The sequence below is a fragment of the Trachinotus anak genome, unplaced genomic scaffold, assembly GCF_046630095.1.
Source record: "Trachinotus anak isolate AG129_WGS33_773 ecotype Australia unplaced genomic scaffold, CSIRO_AGI_Tana_v1 ptg000025l, whole genome shotgun sequence".
In the NCBI taxonomy this organism is placed as follows: domain Eukaryota; kingdom Metazoa; phylum Chordata; class Actinopteri; order Carangiformes; family Carangidae; genus Trachinotus; species Trachinotus anak.
Window position 1 is genome coordinate 7,445,622 of NW_027273876.1, and position 16,122 is coordinate 7,461,743.

General features: G+C 40.1%; 1 long non-coding RNA gene across 1 annotated transcript; it reads right to left on the reverse strand.

Annotated features, from left to right (window-relative positions):
• Positions 1–4,768: 4,768 nt before the first annotated feature.
• Positions 4,769–13,078, reverse strand: LOC139609255 (uncharacterized). The gene is made up of 3 exons (XR_011685186.1): positions 9,988–13,078; positions 8,947–9,105; positions 4,769–7,029 (listed from the first exon to the last, which is right to left on the reverse strand). It is a non-coding gene; the product is annotated as an uncharacterized lncRNA (long non-coding RNA).
• Positions 13,079–16,122: the final 3,044 nt, after the last annotated feature.

Genomic DNA, 16,122 nt, shown 5'->3' on the forward strand with positions numbered 1-16,122 from the left:
AGTCTCTCTCTCTCGCTCTCTTGCTGACTCTCTCTCTTTCTCTGTCTTTCAAGCTTATTGTATTTTCTGAAAGTAACATGGCTCTAGCATGATTGACAGAGACATGATAGCTGCAGTAAACAAAAGGTGCTGCATGCACACAGAGAGATGAGCACGGAATGGGTTTTTGAAAACAATAAATCACAATTCGTAGAAAAAGCATGCTGTCTTGAACCTCATTTGAATTGGATTAACTTTGGATCCCTCATGATGCAATCTATGTCTGTTCTGTCATAAAAAGCGATTTCGATATACATTATAAGGCCACTAATGGAACCCAGTCTGCCAGGGACTGTTTGAAGCTGTTCATCAACAGCGCTTTATTGTTTCTAATGAGATCAGATTCATATTTATATTGGGAATTCTAATTATATATCAACATTACATCATTATACCTTTTACCTCAGCTCTGCTAACACTAAGATTTAAAGATGTAGTATCTCAATATTTGTGCAAAGCTTTAAGGGATATGCAGCAGCTTCCACAGAAACTAATGTATCTTCACAGTTTGATGTAAACATCCATCTGTACATATACACGCGAGAAATGCTTAGTTAATGCCAGAGAGGAAACCTAAACGAGAGGTAGGCAGATGCACCGTCATTTAGACAAATGAGAAACATCAGCCATAATGTGAGATGATATATATGTTTTTATATTGTCTCCGAAATGAAGACTGTAGGAAGATTCTAGCAGTGGAAGTGTAATCTTGTGAAAAAAAAAAAAAAAAATCATTTGCTGTAGGAGCAGTTGATGTGTGCTGGTGGATTAAATTTAGCAATTCGTGGCGCAAACAATTATTTCAAATGAGTCAATATTTACTTGGAACAAACACCTTCTCCCTCTGAAGAAAACATTTGTAAATGAGACTAATACATTTTATCATTTTATCAATGTTGACAGAAGTCCTAGAATATGGTTATGAGGGCCTCATAAAGGCAGTCAAGCAAAACTTCAATACTTTTCTAAACGCCCCCTTGGTTTTCTACCCCCTATCATTATTTGAGTGCTTTTTGAAGGTCTTTAATTTGCATCCTAATGTTGTGCCCTTGTTCGGTTTAATTTACAATGCAGATGCAGAAGCGATAAGTGTGACGGAGGTTCATCCCAAGACAGAGAGGGAGAAAAAAATAAAAATAAGCAAAATCATTTTATTTTTATATGTCCCTCATATGAATTGAGCTGATAAAACATTCATATTAAACAAAAAGCCATTCGGCATCAGCAAGTACATTATTAAAGAATACATGTGGAGGCATAAAATAATCATTTCTAACACTGCTCGAAGATAGGGAAATTTCAAATGCATCTACTGTATGACTGAGGTGCCCCTTGTTTCATGATTTGTTTATCTGATATTTGCTTCATGTCTACATGTTTACTTAGCAGTAATTTATGTACTCACAGTCAGCATTAGTACATGAAGACAAACAGTGCAGCACAGCACATTTAGGTGGCAGAGCTGTTCTCAGAGCTGGCACAGCGTGGAAATGACAATGGTGTCACGAGAAACAGATTGGATTTGGGCTCAGGACACTTTGGGCCTTTTTTTTTTTTTCAGGGAGGGGTGTAAAAAGTAGGTTGCAATGCTGGGGGTGTATGTGCCCAGCCCCCAGGGCTATGACAAAAAATATGGGGCACTCTTTCACACACTCGCTCACTCACTCACACACACACACACACATACACACTTCTTTTCTCTCTCTTCATCTCTGTCTTTTCTCTCTCCCTCATTATATCTTCAATTATCAAGTCAGGAGAGAAACTCATTATTTTTGGAAGTCAATGCCCATGCCGGTGTTCTTTTTGACACAACACAAGAGGGGAACAGACAAAGTCCATTTGTCGAGATTTGAATCTCTTAATACCATTAGCTAATTGTGAGAGTAATCATCTTAAAATTACACAGAGGAAAATATGATTTATATATTTTCACTTTTCAGCTCCGAGAAATAACTGCACAAAATGATCCTTTTTATGATCCAGTGCAGTATGTGTCATTAAAGAGTACAGAGTAATTACTGGTGGGTTATTTCATATTTGATGCGGCATTTTAATTGACAGCAGGGCATTTCGTGCAAGCCATGACCAGGCTGAGCAGCACGTGACCCACCACAGGGACTGTATCTGATTTCATTATTAGCCCCAGTTTGACTGGCTTAGCCCTCATATGTACCATGAACACCTTTACCCTTGGGTGGCTCAAGTTAATTACTTCAGCCCATAATGCCTGAGATACCACCTAATAAGCATGGAGTGTTACAAATTATGATGCTCGGATTAGCTGCTGCTTACTCCCAGAATGAAAGCCTGAATCATCTCAGTGTTTGGAAATGAATGGGCTTTTAGAAAACACATCAAATATAGTCCTCGTTTTGGTTAAGGCACTTTTTGAATTTGTCAGGCATATGAGCTCCTGTATTTTGAATTGCTATAAGAGCCAGTTCGCCCAAATTAATCAATTCTACGTACTGCTACTGGTGTCTAGCCATAGATTAGCTCAGATTTTACAACATTTATCTCTGAGATTTCTGCCTCCACACCCTAAACAATGTAGGTGAATGGAATGGAATTTTTGGTGCTCACAGAAATAGCGCTAGACATCACTGTAAACAGTTTCCACTAGAACTACTTTGTTAAAGGATAAATAGTTGCTGTGAAAACTGTTGACAGGACATTGGATTATTCACGCTGACTGTGGTATGGTGTCTGGAAATGCTTGCTGCTATTAAGTTTCTAAAATGTAATTTTAGCAGCACAGATGGAATTCTTTTCACCTGTCATGTGCAAAAAATGTGAAAGGCAGATATATGAAAACCTGGGCCTGTTAAACCAACACGATCAGCAACCCCCTACAGCAATAAGGTTGGGTTATAAAACGTGTAATTTTGTAAAATTTTTTAGACAGTTTTAGACTGTTCAACTGACAAAGCCTAGTGCTGTTGTAATTATGGCGTGAGCAAAGGAATTCAGGTGATTTTGTCCCGCCACAAAGTCTACATAGGGAGGAGGTCAACAAAACATTGCACTTTAACAGGGCAAACTGATTCGCTTTTTAGTTTTCCCTAAAAAACCTTAGCTTCAGCATTTACAAGATAAGAGGTTATAACACGTCCTCTGAGCAGCGCTACTTCTTCAGGGCAGTGGGTCGCCATTGGAAAGTGATGAGCCAGGCCAGGGCTAGCTTGTTAGCGTGCTAACTTCAGTCGCACGAAAGACACAAGAGTTAACTTTAGCGTCGCTTTCCTCTGCTGGTGACAGCTCTTGGCAAGTAAGGAAATGAAGTTTGATGCTGAACTTGCATCAGTTCTTGTTGGCTATGTAGCAATAGTAAAACTTAGAAGTAGCTCCTTTAGCTGCATTTTTTTGTTGTTGTTGTTGTTGTTGTTTAAACCGTAACCATGATATTTCCTAAGCTGCTATTGTGCCTAAACCATAGCATTGTTGTATCATAAAAGGGTCAGTTGTTCATTTTTCAACAATGATTTTTGTCAGTTTCTGCGGCTCACAAGATCTGGAACCACCAACCCCCGCCCCCACCCCCTCCGCTCATGTACAACGTAGCTCAAATGGCAGGAGTAATCTAGACCATATTAATGCTTTGTGCTCTTAAAGTGTGTTTTTAAGTGCTTTAGTTCAAGCCCTCTTGCACTTAGTGAGGTGAAGTTCACATTGTCTTACTGTCTACATGTGCAAAATTACACAGTTTACAGACGTGCAGCGGAGGCAGACCATTTCATGGTGATTAGGTGTATCTGGGGTGGTAGGTTTGTGACTACACGTGTGGGTTGGCAGTTGGGGGAAAACTTGAGACAATGCTCCACTTCATGAGCACACACTGCACAGAAGCCCTCCCACACAGCCTTTGTTAAGCCTTCTCTCCTGAGCTGGCACTTCAGCCTCCCTGAGCCCATTGACTCCCACTGGATGCTCTCCACTGTGTTTCCCGGGTGAAATATATGGGGGGCTCTTTAATACTGTAACATCCGTATCCATTCCTTTCACACATGCCCCCCTCTCAACAAACTGCAGCCAATACAATTTAATCCCATTTGGTAGGCAACTTAAATTCATCCAATTTCACAGATTAGAGTTGTGGTCTGTGAAAAATTTAGCTTAGTTATACTGATGTTTCTTTATCTCTATTTTTTTTTTTTTTTTTGCACTAACATACAGGAGAAGCACATGTGATGAATTTAATATATAATTTATATGCACACTCCTTTAAACTAACCTTTCCTCTCTTGAATCAGTGCCCTAATTTTCATGAAGGCCATATTCATATTTGTTATATTTTGTATAAGCTGGGCTTATTTCATTCTAGAGACCTTGTTGCAGCAAGTGTAGTTTCTATAACAACCATACATCATAATGAAGCTAGAGATTCTACATAATTAAATTGCACGAATGCACATACTGGGCTAATGGAATATAGGCCTTATGTGGCATTTGCTTTTAATTACAAAGTTAAAACTTTTTTGAAAGGTTCTTTGATCAAGCCACGAAACAGCAATTAATGAGTATGTGGAGATGATTGGCAAGATTAACTGTCATGAGGCTTTAGTTTTCCATCTCATTGTAATTCCTGACATAGATGTGTATATGTTTTTTATTGTTTGCACAATGGTAATTAATTTTTGTTTTGTGAGATCGTCCCTTTTTCTTCCTCACTTTTTAATCTCAACATCTCCACACAAAACTTTTGATTCCTGCATTCAGGTTGGAGTCAGCAGGGTGAGCATACAATAGCTTGATGTGTGGTACAGTTTTAAGGGTTTGTTTACTCAATGGGAAATGAGGAATGCAGTCATTCTTTCAAAAAGTACAGCACAAATAGATGTGCGAGGTAGGAGGATGAGAGAAATGGAAAAAAAAAGAAAAGCCCAACCTCTGACAACAGGGATCGGTCTGTCTTATGAAGACGAACACCGATGGTTTTAATTTACTGACTACATTAGTCAGCTCCTCTCCAACCAAGCTTGGTGTTGTTTAGTTGGCAGCTGCAAAAGTTATTAATGGTGCAATAACAGGAGGCAAGCCTGGGCACAGAATAGTCTATTCTCGCTCAGATTGTGTAATGATTTTCTACCATAGGGAGGGGCAGCAAGCTATTTCTCATTGCAGGTTTTTTTTTTTTTTTTAATGCAGTGATGAGGGGAGGAGGTGGCAGAGATGCTGCTCTTTGGGTTAATTGACTTATATATTGACATTCCATGCAAGTATGAAAAAAAAGCTTTATTATCATAGGATATGAACTAAAACTCACTTGCTTGTGTCTCTATGTATATCAGCCTTACACATAAAGTATAGCTACTTAAACATAAAAATGTGGCACCAAGAATCTCAAGTTTCTGAGAAAAAAAAAACAACACAAAAAGCACCTGTGTTGCATCAGATGTTACATAAAGCAGGGGGTATTGATAGTGAATAAGAAAATGTAAGGGCAGCCTTAATTTGCCTGGACCTCAGTGTGAAATATACTTTATAACTGATCGAAACGCACACGATCAAAGGTTAGCACTTCCGAATTTTGTACTTTTAATGTTAGTGAGTACGAATCAATACACATTCAACCCCCTCTCCTCTGTTTTTTTGCCACAGGCCTTCATATTGATTCTATGCATGAGCCTGCAGCGTTATCACAAAACAAATTGCACAGACTTGAATTTGACAATCCCTTTATGAGGACTGCTTCATTGATTTCTGGATGGTGGCTCTGTTTGGCTCCTTTACAGCGGAGAGGGGAGGTTACTCATCAGAGAGACACACGATGCAGCTTATTCTCATTGCCTTATTGCTTTATTGTATTCTGGTGGCAGCTTATGCAGCACCGTGTCAGACAGTTAAAAGTTAGTGGCTGCCACTCGAATGCACAGTAAGTGTGCTCTCCCTGTTTCCCTGGCCGTGTCTGAGTCCTGTTGGGAATAGCACTGAGTTGCGACTTTTCCAAAGGATATGACGTGTCAGCGAAATCCGTCCCGCAGTGTGAGGCTTGACACTGCAGTGACAGCGCAGCAATATTTCTCCTCTTGTTTCAGAACAAATTACCAGCAGCATGACATCAGAGGGCTCGCCCGGCCTCCCCATCCTCACACACACCACTAACCCCCTCTAGTCAGCTCTGCAGGTGGAAGGACAGTCTGATTGTTATATACTGTATACATTTCATTGTTCCTCTCCTTGGATACTTGGAACAGCTTCCAAAAAGGTGTGAAAATAGAGTCTGGTCTCATTTGACACATCTATAACAACTGTGATTTCCTTTTTTTTAGGTCTTGGCATTTTGCAATTTTTCTATTTTTCATTATTTATAGATTCCACATATATAACTCACCTTATCACCCGTCAAATTATTAATTTACTTTTTCATTGTGCTCATTTAAAACCTCTGTGAACATTAAACCAGTGTAAATCAGACATAGGTCTCAGTAGGTTTCTCTGTATAAGCAACTGCTTATCACAAACCACTCTCCATTACCACCTTGACAGGTTGGTAAGCAGCGGATATGTCAACCGTGGGTGAAATAAAATCAAATGGCTCACAGAAAACAGAGTGGGGAGTGTAATATTGTGTGACACTCGGTGCCCATGGGGGCCACCAAATGCAATTCACCTGCAGGGTTAAGAGTTTATCCAGTGAACAATACACATGCCTTTCTTGTTTACTTTTCTACATGCAACACATTGGGACTAGACAGCAGCTACAAACCACTTTCCTCCCTCTGCAAAAAAAAGTGGCATTTGTCTCCGCACCTTCCTTTTTATTCCACAAGGCTTTGAGGTGCTCTGTGAAAAGGAGTTTGAGGCGATGCTGCCTCCTTTTGCCTTCCATTTTTGCCCTGTGTGGAATAAAGCTGCATTTTGAAGAGGGGAGTGCTGTCATGCATCACACACCAGGAGGAGCATGGAAACAAACAGGGCCAGATTCATCAAACAGACGGAGTTGCTCAGCAGGATGGGGAACGTTGGGTGTTAATCAAAGTTGAAGAGCTAAAAGGAAAGGGAGAAGGAGGGATTGGTGGGGAGAAATAGCGCAGACCATATATTCTGTCTTGAAAATTTTGGTTGACAAAATAGTGGTTGATGAGATAATGTAACATAAAAGTCTAAAGATGGGGGGAAAAACAGATAATAAGAGCAAAAATGTGGGAGAATTCTGCCAGTTTTCTTAAGTGAACTCTGGTTGAAGTTGCAAGAAATCATTATGCAAGCACAGCTGATTCTGTGTACTCAGTTTTGCATATTTCCAGCTTGCTTTAAAAATGCCGTGCCACCCAGTCAGTCTGGCTTATTTGTTTTTTAAGTCCTGCAGACTTTGATGTGGCCTGTAATTTTGTCCAGTCTATTAGGATATTCAGATCGAAGCGGAGCGTAAATTAGCAGAGAAGCCGACGTCCAACTCGGTTTTTGGAATATTCTGCAGCTCCTAATTGGATGAATGGATTTATTTTGTTTTTGGAACAACCATGGTGAGGCTTCTGTTTAATCTCTGCGGGCCCCTCATCCTGCTTCCCCACCCACTCACCAGATTGATTGTATCTAATACCAGACAATGGCATCAATGAATTCAAGTAGTTTTTTTCCCCCCTCTCGGGTAGACAAGAAAGAGAATCATTTGCATGCAGGTGACATGTTCAAACGGGGCAAGGTGAGATGAATCAAAATGCAACTCAACAGTTTCCTAATGCATTGACCTAATTATGCACCCATTTTCCTGCCTTCTTTTTTTTTTTCCTCATCGGCTACTCATATTCCATTCAAACATATTCAGGATTGGTTTTGATGAAAAAATCTCTGCTGATTCACTGATTCGCTGGAGTTTTGCTGACTTAAATTGAATTTACGGGAAGATCCGATGTGAATAAAAAAAAGACAAATCTGGAAGATCAAACACTTGACCACAAGTTGAGCCAAAGACCAGACCAACCTTTTCTTCTATTGATTGACTGGATTAGTGAGCACTTCCTCGTCAGGATGCTCTTAAGGTTGCACGTATCGCCTTACATCCACATCCTGACCACGGCAACCACCACAACATGCAAACCTGGTGGGTGGGAGACTACACTGTTGTAAACCAGCATCAAAGAGCGCAAGATTCATGGCGGTGGGGTATTGATCCCAGAGGAAATTTAAATCATGTTTATGGGAAATTACTTCGATCACCCCATAGGCGCTGAAGTGCCGAGATGAACATGGGCACATGCATGGTGGAATATGCATGGTGATGAATGTGAAATATGGAGTCTGCTCTATAAAATACATGTGACATGTCGTGCTACAGGTCACTGATTTATTCTTTGTACTCCTGCGGTGTAAGGATAACAAAGCGGCAGCTATTTTTTCCAAACCTCTGACACATAAAGAGAGGTTAACTTGGAGGCTTTGTTATTTATTTACCTTTTGTTGCACGCATGAAATCTAGACATGAAATTTGTATGATATTCTATCATCCTGCATCCAGCCCTGTCTGCTTTATGGAGCAGTTTTAGCATATGTGTTATCACCACAGTCCAAGAGTGTTTTAACACACCACTGGAAAAAAAAGACTCATACCATGTTCTGTTACCCTAAATGAGAAGAGGGGGAGCTAAGAAATACAATAAAATGTTCCAGTCATTGCTACCACCCTGCACCACTGTCTGGGCTGATATTAACACAGAAATGAGAATGACCTCATCATACGTTCAGCCAAATCATCATAAATGACATGATATTAACTCTGCCAGACAGCTTTTTTTCTTTTTTTTCTTGGGCAGTTCTCCATTTTGCTTTAGTTTGTGGTTCTGTGCCCTTGTTATCTGGCCCTCCAGACTCTACTCTCACTGCGAGGCAGAGGAGCAGAAAGATGGCAGTAATTCATTTTGTGCCACGCCACAGGCAAGGCTCTTTTTCCCTTCTGCCCATTACCTCCAGACCAGACTCAGCGTCTCAGCAGGACACCGCTCCCTTCCGCTCTGGCCCAGACCCATCGTACTCCAGGGGGCTGAGGTTAGTGGACGACCCACTTCAGATTCTGTCAGCACCACCCGCAAGCATCCGAGGCACTCCACTCCACCTCCAGGAAAACTGTGAAAAAAAAAAAAGATGGCAGCTTCATAGTCAGTCAGACCGGGGGAAGCAGTGGCTGGTTTCTCTCTCTTCATCCAAAATAAACTCACGCTACCCAAAAAATATATATCATTGCCTGTAGCAAGTTTAGCTTCTGTTTTGCAATAGTCCTAAAATCCAAAGGACAAAGGACATGAACAACATGGAAAATAATGTGCAGGAGGGTTAAAACTTCTGACTTAAAGATTTATGACAATTTTCACTAATACAAAAAAATTAAGAAACAGATCCTTTCAAAACATGTCAGATTTTAAGAAATATGATATGAACCAAAGAAGAAAAAGAGAGTTCCATAAGTTAGGACCTTAAAGAAAATTGACCTTTTCCAGTCACTTGTTTGGAAAGAGGAAAATTAGTCAACAAAAGACATGTATTGTATTGCATGTAGCAATTTAGCTTATTGGCAATATCCAAAAATATCACTGCATTCTATTATGGTTTGTTGTTTCATCTTAACAGAGACGGTTCAGTGTGTCTTCAAGGTAAAATATTCTGGTCTGAAAAGGCATAAGTTTCAATTACAGCCTGGTGTTTTTAAATGAGAAGATGCACATCAAATCCAAGATGCGTGGATGTTTATGAGTTTAGAGTGGTGTGATGGAAAAGCTCTTTTTTTTTTTTTTTTTGCAATATTGCCACAAGACCTAATTTGTTCCCCCAGCAAGCATTTGGGTTTGGTTTTTATCTTTATTTTGACATGTTGTTGTTCATGAGGAGAGCAAAAGAAATATCTCATTAACAGGCTCTTTCCTATCTTCCTACATAAATCACTGACATGGAAATGAAACTGTTCTGACAAAAAGGGAAATAGATAGAGGAATACAAATGCAAAAACCTTACGCGCGCATTCACCCCTTCCCCTCCTCTTCCTTTTTCACATAAAGGCACTTCAGCAACTGGAACAACTTCTGAATAGACAATTAGGAATGAAACAAAATCTGTAGTGATTTAAAGGGGGGGAAAAAAATCTATCTGAGAGGACTCTTGTACATAATTACATCTGAGTTGTATTCTTTTCACAAGATGGCAGCTCCAGCTAATCAATGTGGACCAGGTTGTCGATTCTCTGTTAAAGTGTGACAAAGACATGGATTTCTGATTACTATGACAACATATTTGTCTTTCAGTTTTGTAAAAATGCTGGCCATGCAAAATACTTGTTTCTGACTGACTAGCAGCTGTCAGTTAAAACTGTACGAGACACATATACATTCACAAATACAAAGATATAGAGTTTTAGAGTTATAGGTATAGAGTTTGTCTTTAATGCTACCCTTAATGTTTCTCAAGTACGGAAGCTAAGAAAATCCATACTCACAAATATTTTTGTATCCCATTATCTCAAGATAACACGGTTTGTTATCTTGAGATAACGACATATTATCGGGAGAATATAATTTTTTGTTGTGCTGAGATAACAAGATACTATCAGGAGAGAATGATTTTTTGTTTTCTCGAGATATTCTCCCATTATCTCAAGATTAACAGTTTTGTTATATTGAGGTACAGAATAATTATCAAGTTATTTTGAGAAACAAAAAAATTTTGTTTTCTCCTTATAATATCTTGTTATAACAGGATAAAAAAATATTTGCGAATATGGCCTTTCTTGGTTTCCATACTCAAGAATCATGGGAGTGGTCTGGGTAATTTATCAATACTATATGTTTGCGTTATGGCTAGTTTTAAACTAAACACTATGATACCTGTAAGCTTCAACCTCCATTGCTACGAAGAAGAAGCTTTGAATCAACTTATATGAAACTGTTAAATGTATACTTAAGTTTCACTTAACCACAACCACAGCAACCACAACCTGCACTTGCTAAAGTTGCTACTGCTAACAGTTAAACTAAATCTCGATGTTGACGTGTAATGGAATGAAATCACACAACCTCCTCTTTAACCTCTTTTCATTGGCTTCCAAAACCGGTTGGTGACATTGCTAAAAACAAAGGTAAGAAACGAACGCACACCGACGACCATGAAGGTTTTAAAGGAGCTAACTGTGAGTTTTGCTATTGCGACATAGCCAGTGTTAGCATTGACAGCTGTTTACTGAACAGTCTGGAAGAAACTTGGCGAGTTGAGCATCAAACTTTCCTTTACTCATCAAGAGCTGTCTCCAGTGGTGGAAAGTAGCAGCAATGTTAAGTCTTGTCTCTGGCACATCCTTTCTTCTACTGAGTTAGCATGCTAACCAGCTAGCCCTGGCATGTCTTGTCCCTTATAACTTAATGATGGCCAAAGCTCTTGTTAAGCGACAATCACCACGACCCACTCCTGGAAAAAAAAAAACAAACAAAAAAAAAACCAGGTTAGACAGCAGCGAAAACACACTAATGTCAGGACGTACACAGCACTACGCTCCACCATGCATCACCTGTCACACCAAATACTGGAGATGGCATCAACAGTCCAGTCTGTGGTTATTTTTGGGCAACAAAAGCACTAAGCCAAGGTTAGGCATGTTTTCCATATTAAATCAGACCATGATCTTACCCAAACCTTAACCAAGCTCTGTGAGCGTCCAAACATAAAGTTTCGATAATACTGAAGTCACTACAAGTGGATATCAGACTGCGAGGAGTGGATATTTTGGCTGAAAACAAATACGTTGTCTGTGAATATTTTACTGATATGTTCAGTATCGACATATTTCTTTTTATATTCATATATTCCTGTGAAAATCCAAACTACGCTCAACAACAGCAGCGTTGAAACTCGTATCACTCGCCCAGAAACATGTTATCATTGATCTTTGTCCCCTTTGTTCAAGATAAACTCGCAGACTGACCTGATGCTTTGACACGAGAGTGTGCAGCTCAAATCAAAGCCCATTATTCCTCATACCTCCCTGAGGAGCAGCTGACATTTAAGTCTATCACGTCCCCTCAGTACTCCTCTGTATGTCTCTGTCACTGCATCTCTCTCTGGTTTTTAGGGGAAAACTTTGGCCTCTAGCATATATTTATCATCAAATATGACCCAATATGAGAGGTGCTCCAGCTTGGTGATGAACTCTAGGAGATCGCAGCTGCAAAAACAGCCCACTGATGACGCCTACAGAGCCCATGAGGAGCTGCTGAAATCCCTTTTGAGAAGCAGGAAATATGACTCCACTGAGGTCTGACGCTTATGTAGCCCTGCAACAGGCAAACCTGGATATAAACAAAGCACTTAATTGAGATAAGTAGCTGCATTTACCTAATCTTGGCTGCTTTTGGTCATGTCCCAGTAATTATAATATCACTCCACAATGTGCAGGTACACTTGAAGTAAATGCTGGGTGTGGAGAAAGCGTTGATGAAGTCGTTGAAGTGTAATGCTGATAACACCAGTGATTGGTAAGAACACAAGCGTCTTTGATCCCTCTTAAAGGTTAAGAATAGTGCAAGAAATTTATGTTTTATTCATTTTCTGACTTTTCCAAAGCGGAATTTCCTTTTGGAGCTGCTTTTTATCTGACTGAAAAAAATAATCTATGATTTTTTTTTTTTTTTTTTTTTTCGGTTTGCAAAGGAGAAAAAGTATTACAGTAACCACCTACCAGCAGGAAAAGTACAATAAAGTAAGAAAGCACTGCTACACAACATGGCTTTCACCAGCAAACACAGAGGATTAAGTAAGTTTCCCTTTGAGAAATTAACTACTACACAAAGTGGAGATAAAAGAAGAGAAGGAATAACGAGGCCTGTTTGCCTATTCAGAGGGTTTAGCCATGTATTAAAAATCATAGCGTTAAGCTTCCTGACAGATGCTAATGAAGTGATGTTTACATTTTTGATTCGCTGCCTAAACAAAGATAAGACATGCTCTCGGAAAACAGCAAGCCCTGCAATCCAAACACATCCATTGAGCCTGTCACCAAAGACATGACAGCTTTCTTCCCTACTAACAACAATGAGCGACTCATTTCCATATTAATGAGAGAAAAAGAAAGGCAAGTGGATGGGAGGGAGTGGGGGGTGTCGAGCACGGAGGGGGCGATGTTGCTGCTTGTTGTCTTGGCACCTATTGACAAAGTCTTCAAATAGGTTGTTAATGACCAGCCTAAAACACAGGGAGCAGCCTGTGGAGTAATCATATCAACATGTTGCGTATGCACATCATGCTGCGTACTGTCGCCGTGCCTCCTATGAGGCTGCTCTTGCATAAATATTTGGCAATGTTGCCACACACATAAGACAGACATGCACACATTTCATGCAGGGACACGTGTGTGCACATGTACACTTGCTCATCCATGAAAACCACATACACACAGCACTTAACGTCTTGTACAATAAGAGACATCCTCATCCCACAGGAAGCAGGCTTCAGTACGCCCAAAGGGTAGAAACAAAATTAGCAGCTCAAGAGTACTCTGGGCCAAATCTAGAGGGGATACAGAACATCTGTTAAATCCCACAGTATTTACTCCTCATAACCCTTAAAACAAATTGCTGCTACACTAACCTGCAAGCTACATGTCTGTAATGCACAAATCATGGACTTGAGATTTGGTCTTCAGTCAGACTTAAATGCACGCTGCACCAATTGTCAGCTGATTTACTAGTCATGAGGACTTGTGAAAACAGTTGTAAATGTATTCTTTGGCACTTGAGGGTCTTTCTGACGTCAGAGAAAATAACCTGAGTGACATCACGGGGGCGAGAGCTTGGTTGCAGGATGGCAAGTGTTAGAATACAGTGTTTTTGGAGCGTGACCAGTTTTAAAGTCTACAAGTTGGCCTATTTCAGCCTTTGCTGCATCAAGAGTGACCGTTCTTTTTAAAACTGCCTTTGACCATTGCCCCAACTTTATAAAATAAGAGTACTAAATCATTTCTATTTTAAGTCAGAGAAATTAGGACTTGAGACTTTACCTGTTAAAGACTTTAATTGACTTGAGACTTGAAAGCATTCAACACATCACAAAAAAAAAAAAAAAAATCCCCAAACTTTGGATCGAAATGAAGAATGCAGTGATGTATAAAGCTGAAACCAACACTATGAACACAGCCTTTAAAGGAAAGCTGTTCAAATGTCTCAAATGTCATTTTAATGATCAGCATTCAGAGATATGCAGGCTTAAATCCTTTTGAGTGTATCTATGTATGTATGTTTGTATGAATAGTCTTGCATTTTGCATCAAGGTCCCAACATCTTCAGTACTGTATCTGTAGGATTTGAATACCTGTCTCCACCTTCTGTCTATGTTTGCGATGTTTCTCTGAGGCATTTATTCTAACACTTGACTCTGAGAGACATCTCCACGACATAATCTTCCAGTTCATAGTGCATGTCATTAGCCTCCCAAATTACAAACATCATTAGGAGAATTGATTCAACTTAGCCTCCTGGGGGGCTTCAGTCTGCTGTTCCGACATGGTGGGAGCTCATTTTGAGTGTGGTGTCAATCCTATTTCACAAGTTCAAGCGGACCCATTGGGGGTCTGAGCCATTCGCCCCCTCTTTATCCCTGCACGGTGAGGCCCTGCGTCCTCATTAGCCAAAAAAGGAGTAGACGGTGTGTGTGTGTGTGTGTGTGTGTGTGTGTGTGTAGCCTTCATGCATGCTGGGCATGTTTCAGCCTCTGAGCAGGGGAGATGGAGTCATTGTGGCACACTGACCTCTGCAACAACCTCGAATGCTGCACCACTGTGGGGGGAGGCATCGCTGGGACATGCTGTGACACCGAGGAAGAGGAGTGATACAGGAGTTACACATTCATTTCTGTGCCCTATAATGTTGTGGATATGTTCTTCTTTTTTTTAAACTAATTTAACCAAAAACCTGAGAAATTAAATTGTTCTACCTTACCAAGAAATGGAAAATATGGCTATGACCTGGCGCGACAAAATAGTGCATGATCGGGGGGGGGGGGGAACCCTGCAAGATTTTGCAGGGTTTTTGCAGAAACCCTGCAAGATTTTGCAGGGTGGGAGCAGAGAGCCAAGGGAAAGCAACTGAGGTATAAGAGGGGAACTGACAAAAAAAAAACAAAAAAAATGACTAAGCTACATAGTGTGTGCAAAACATCAAAATCTGAACAAATTCGCCCCTCGAATTCTAATGCAACATGGTCCTTGTACTCCGGAGCAGCCACTAATTCCAGCCCATGTAACAAACATGGAGGAGGTTGTGTGCCTTCAATTATTCATCTGGAGATTGATAGATGTGTGTCTTCAGAGACCGCAGTGTGGATAGTGTGTTGCACAGCTCTCCTCAGAGACTTCCTGTGAACTCCTGCCTGTGAATTTGTGAGTATGGAGATGAGGGTCAGAGTTCAAAATGAGAAGGTCTGATACGGCGTTACACTGAACCCATACCTCCTCTTCTAATAGGATGCCACAAATCCCTTCGACACTCAAGACTCTTCTCAATCTCCACTGAGATGTTTTATGTTGTTGCAGCAGTGGATTGAATGTGGACTGCAGGGCACATCCAACTATGGTTTTGCATGTTAATAATGTAAATAAAGCACGTTCTAGTTTGCTGACAGTGTTGTTTAAAAAGAAATCTGTACTCTTTATGATCATCGGTTCTTTGATATACGGCTTAAAGTAAAGCAGGTGAAAAGGCTGATTCTTTAGTTGAAAATTATAAGAGAATAAAGTATTATTGCTGGCTTTGATTTAACTCCAGATCTTACTTGAGAAAACAGAATATTCTCAGAGAGCATATGAGCAGTGGGAGTGGAGATTTCCTCTTTTTTTTTCCTTCACATGGATTACATTAGTTTCTCTTGTGTTTCAGAACATGTGCTCTGTTTTTACAATGCTTAAGAGGAGGGTGCGTTAAATGTCATCTAAATGTTGTTGCCCTCACATAAAAGCTATCTTTACTCACTTGATCAGGGCTTCTTATGTGAACACAGAGTGTCTGAAATCACCAGTCTTTGTAAACAATATACAATCAATCCCAAACACCAATAAAATCATGGCTGTAAGATTCAAGAGCACAATTTCACCACATCCATTTTCTGCATAAT